The sequence below is a fragment of the Manis pentadactyla genome, chromosome 10 (genome assembly GCF_030020395.1).
Source record: "Manis pentadactyla isolate mManPen7 chromosome 10, mManPen7.hap1, whole genome shotgun sequence".
NCBI lineage: Eukaryota > Metazoa > Chordata > Mammalia > Pholidota > Manidae > Manis > Manis pentadactyla.
The window spans coordinates 92,272,144-92,278,143 of NC_080028.1; positions in this window are offsets into that span (position 1 = coordinate 92,272,144).

A 6,000-nucleotide genomic window follows, 5' to 3' on the forward strand; every position below is an offset into this window, starting at 1 on the left:
GTCCCGACTGTTCAACTCTGCCACTGTAATGCTAAAGCAGCCATACCCAATATCTAAAGGAATGGGCGAGGTTGTGTTCCAGGAAAACTTTATCAAATCATATGTCATCCACAGGCCTTAGTTTGCTGACTCCTCATGTAAATGCTTATCTAGCACATTGTCCACCCTGAAGGGAGTAAATATCATCCATCTGTATCTTTCTATTTCTGTATTCTATCTTTATTCAAATGACTGTATAGGTATGAAGCCCTTAGACATGCGTCCTGAAGGCTCACCTGACTGTTGATTTACTTCCTCTCTAGATTCACATGCTCACTAGAAGCTTTCTTCCAGCAACAACGTAGAAGCCACACAGAGCTGATTCGTGTGAAAAAACAATGAAAATCATGCAAAAAATATAGCTAAACATTTTATACACATAGAAGAATGCATAGGAATTCAGAGATTGGGGGAATTAAATTTTAATTCCAGAAGAATTTAGAACTAGAAGCTAAAAATGTAGAACAATAAGAATATATAAGAGACATGGTGGGCAAGAGGGCATTCATCATCACATGGAGACAGACAGTGAATCCTTTAGGCATTTGGAGAAAGCAAGGAGAGACTCTAACAGGGCGCTCAGAAAAGGCCATCAGAGACCAGGTCTGGTACTGGGCCCACCCGGCAAGCAAATGCTGCAAAACAATAAAGAAGAGAGGTGGAGCAGTGAAGGTAGATGTAGCTAAAATTGCCTGAATGTTCCAGTGCGGTTTGGGGGAGTCCTCAGTGCCCTATAAAACGAAAGACCCAGAAAGGTGTAGAAATTCTGCTGCTTTTCATTAAAGCCCCTTGTACCTTCTCCATCATGGTTCTCAGCTCACCCAACTATGATTATCCGCTACACACCCAGGTCCCAGCAGCCATTTCTCTGACCCTTGAATCCTCAAATGTCATTCTGGCCTTAGTAATCTGCTCTACCTGAAAATGTGCAACAATGCTCAACAGCTACCTTCTTTTTGTTTTTTCAGACTCTCAGACAGATGTCTCCTCAGGAAAGCCTTCACTGACTGCCAACCACCAGTAGCCTCCAATACCTCCCTGATTTATTTCCATCAGGTTGCTTATTGCTAGCTAATGTTTTCTTGTTTAGTTAGTTACTTGACTGATTTGTTTCTCTAATTATAAATGTGAGTTTTAGAAGAGCAAAGATGGTCTAAGCTTCATTCTGCAGCACCTAGCACAGTGCTTGGCACTTTTTAGGTGCTCAGTAAGTATTTGTTGAATGAATGAATGTCTCTCCAAAGGGCAGCGAACTCTCTGAAGTCAAAGATGGTATCTTAATCATTTCAGGAAAGGAAGAAGGAGAAAGGAAAATGGAAAGGTTGGCACTGCCAGGACATTTCCACTCACGCCTCATCAGCCAGACTCTCATGTGCCCACCCTTAGCTACAAGGGAGGCTGGGAGATTGAGTATCTCAGTAGGCACCATGAACAGTCAGGGCTTATTCACAGGAAGAGTAGAAGAGAACATTTGGCAGCAGTCAACAGTGTCTACCAGAGTGGTTTTTCTGAACTGACTTGGCTTAATACCAATAGCAGAAATAGTGTTGGAAGAATTTGCATGTCTCCTGATGCCTCCAAGAAGGAAAACCCCACCCATTGTAGGATATATAGAGAAAGAGTGGTCAACACCTACAAAATTTATGATTGGCCATTAGTTCAACTGTTAGTAGCAGTGGAAAGAACAGAGTGGAGGGAAATGAGACATGGAAAGGAAAAGAAAGTAGAGAGAATGCCTGTCTCTCATAGCTCCTACCCCCATGCCCAGCATCTCAGAAGCTCCAGTCCCTTCCTCATGGCCTCTCACTCCAGTCCACAACAGCCCTACTGCCCCACCTGTGACTACACGATCCCCTATGCCACGGCCTGTGCTGAAAATGACCCTTCTGAGATTTCTGGACACAGGTGTCCTCCCAGGACAGTTGCTTTATCGTCCTTCCACTTTACCACTTCCTCCAGCACCAGAGAGAGACTCTTACTGAATTCTCTAGAGTGAAGATGAAAATGGGACTTACTGAGACTTCGGGGAAGGTTTGGCAATAATATGAAGGGAAAGCAGCACAGATCATAGCTTACCGTAACTAAATAGGCTACACATTCCCATTCTGACCTGCTCTCTGGCCTGCTATCATGTGACCAGGAAACTCACCATCAGTGGCCATTCATCTAGAGTCCCCACATCCTGGAGTGCAGGCAAAACTTGCTTCTATCCGTGGAGCAAGGAAGGCATTTCCCCCCTCAAATCTAGGGTCTTTGACTGAAGGTGGGACAGTCTGTTTCCTCCCACGGAAGGTCAACCCCCGTCCACAGGAGAATGGTTAGACCCTAAGACCTTGTGGAGACCATCAGACAATAGGGCTATATCAGTTCAATTCTCAAAATATGGGTCATTCATTGAGTATGGGAAGGAACAGGTGTCTACAGCGGGCTCAGTCTACTTCTTTTTTAAGTCATTTTCATTAAGGGTTCAAAAAACATCTTAGGGTTGTTTTGATCTTGCTCACTGTTTAGCCCCTTATCCCATGCTCTCTTGTCCCAGTTTTCAGACCCCCACCCCAATTGCCCAATATGCCCTAATTCAGATCCTCATGACTTCAATGTTTTAGAACCTCTGACCCCACCAGTGGTATTCACCCTGCATGTCACAGCCGGGAGTCACAGACATGCATGATCTATAGATATTTAATGTGCTGCCTCTGTGAACAAGATGATTAGAAAAATGAAGGCTACGATTCAACCAAATTGTTGTGGCTGAGGGAAAGGTCACCAAAGATGGTCCAAAGTAACCAGAGGAACAGGACAGTGAGCAAACGTAGCATCTCCTGGGTCCAGGCAATGGTTGCCTACGAGTCCAAATGTACCAACTCACTGAGAAACAACAGGAAGTCAAAAGTAGACACAGCACCCTGCCTCCCAGCAAGCACACAGCTGACTGCAAACTACCCCTAAAACACCACCAGAATCCATTCTTGATGAAGCAAAACTAAGTATATTGACCTACTGTAGTCAGAGAAAGCATTGCCTTGACGAAGTCTCAGGAGCATTGCAGAAGGAAGAAATCAGAGGCAGACATAAGATTTGGGGGTCAGGGTTCAAGTGATTTAAGGTGGCTCTTTCAATGGAGGGATCTGATTGGCACTGGGCAAAGTTTATGTTATATCAGTTTAGGATTGATGGACACAGCAAGGTGAGAACCGTGAAGCAAGTTTGGATAAGTACACAGTTGTTTTATCATTGATCTGTTTGCCTAGATGAGCAAGCTATTGCCTGAATAAATTGGTTTTGAGAAATTTTATGACCCAAGCAGTGCAGTTATTTATTGGTTTACAGTCTTATCTTTCTGGGCAAGAATTTCCTGAAACAATTTAATAAAGCCATATTGACACACAGATAATCTCAGTCCAGAGAGTTGAGCTCTGTGTATGCAAGTGGACTCAATTCTTAACACTGAATCAGAGTATAGCTCTGCCTCAATGGTAACTAGGAGCCTACGTGTGTCCTGAGAACACAAGACTCCTTCATATTTGCCAGGCTTTGAACAAACCAGGCCTGTAGATTTGTAGAGAACACAGTGAAGCTCTGTCAGGGAGAACCATCCTCCAGGTGCCTAAGAGATAGGCCTGGCATGGCAAAGACAAATGCTGCCCTGGGACACCCTGTAACATCTCCAGCCTTGATCCAGAATAGGCTATATATAGTTCCTTATATACTAGCAAGACAAGCTGTGTTAAGTTCTTTAAAGATAAATGCCTTCAGACACCACCATGAAGTGTAGCCAGGTTTCACTGGTCATAGCACCCTTGTAAGCACTAACACTTGACCAACTAAAGCAGGTAAAGCCTTGAAATCTCCACTTAAATGTCTTCTTCTTAGTTGCCTCTGGCCCCAGCTACTAAAAGCTAATGCCTGAATATAAAAGTTTAACCATGAATGCTTGGGAAAGCATACGGAGGAGTGAGTGTAGTTTGTTAGAGTCAATAAGAGAATATATCATAACTCCATCACACACCTTTAAATTAGCTCTCCTTTCTTGGTCTTGTTATAATATCCTCATTGCCTAATCCTCTCTTTCAAAGGCCATAAGATGAATAGGGGAGGAATGGAGAAGGGAGATCATACTTACCCAAGCTTGCATTGAGGGCAAACTAAGGTGCCTTGACACCCCAAACTCTGAGTGCATTTTCTCCCAAACATATGACTTAAAGTAGTGTTATGACTAATAGTAGTTGTTGGAATAATTGAGGAAACTCAAGTATAGAATATGAATTAATATTTCTTTTATTGGGTGTAATAATGATACAGTGGTTAGGTATGAGAATGTATTTATTTCTAGTAAATGTATGCTGACTTACTCATTAAGTTGCATGATGTCTGTAACTTTTTATCTCATGCTTGAGCAAAACAAATGAAAAAATGTTTATATACAAATATATAAATTAAATGCACAAAAAATATCATTTGTTGAATTTAGATGAAGAATATTCCATGTAAGTGGTTGCTTAACTATGCCTCCCACATTTCCATAAATTTGAATTTTTCAAATACAAAGTTGGCAAAGAAATCATGGCTATGGGCACTTCTGTAGAAAGAAGAGGGTCAGCTATAGCTGGATCTCCTTCCCTCCTGCCAAGGGGCTAGAAATAATATTACACTGAGAGTTAAACTATGGAATCATCCAGAGTGAATCAGAGGAGCACTTTGCAAAATCATGTTAAAACAGAGTGGCTCTTGGGCCCAAGACTATACTGAAGATATTAACAAATCTAAAGAAAAAATAGCCTCACCAATGGGAGCATAGAAAATAGAAAAGTGAGAATCAGGGGAAAAAACTGCTAGCAGTGACCATCAAGCTCTGTCCAGAAGACAGGACACCTTGTCAAATAAGCTCTGAATATGGTAGTCCCACTGGCATGGGAGCCCCCTGCTACAGATATGGATTCAGCAAGCTGTCAGGCCCTGAAGCCATTAAACTTTCAAGATCACATAATTAAAAGCCCCTTTGCTTAGGTTCCATGCCCAATAAGCTACCTCTTGATTATTATGTGGCTTCCCACAGAGCTTGCCTCCAGGGAGAGAATGTGCCACAGGAAGTCTTAAAAGTCCACCTTCAGTACTTACAGTTCTTGTGACAAATTTTAAAACTGGCATTCTGATTTTACACATCAGACTCTGATGTCTGAATGAATCCTTTACTGCGAGATGAATCCACAATTGGTGTACAAATAAATCACATTTCTGAATCTGCAAGACTGAAAGCTAGACATTTTTATAGAAGTATTAATTGATATACCATATTATATTAGTTTCATGTGTACAACATAGTGATTTAACCAGAGTATACATTGCAAACTAATCACAATAAGTCTAGCTACCATCTGTCACTGTACTCTACCACACAAAGTTATCATTCAGAAGAGGAGAGATAAAAATTTTTTTCACATAAGCAAGAGCTAAAGGAGTTAAAGAAACAGCAAGCTGAAAAGAAATGGAATTAATTAATGACAAGAAAACCTATGAGAGTAAAAATCTCACTGAAAAGGGTAGTAAAGAGAGTGGAATAATGACTTACAAACAAGTATGAAGGTCAAAAGACAAAAGTAGTAAAATTAATTAAAACTACAATAATTAGTTAAGGGATACATAAAATAAAAAGATGTAAAGTATGACATCAAAAAACAAAATGTCAGAGAGGGGAGTAAAATTGTAGTTTGGGAATGTATTCAAATTTAAGTTGGTATCAACTTAAAATACACTGTTATATGCATGGAATGTTATATGTGAACTCCATAGTAACTACAAAGCAAAAAGCTATAGTAAATACACAAAAGAAAATAAGAAAGGAATCTAACCATAACACTAACATATCTAACATAACACAAGAAAGTTAGCAAACCACAAGGGAAGAGAGAAAAAGAAGAAAGGAATAGAGAAGAACTACAAATTAGTGAGAAACAGTAAAAT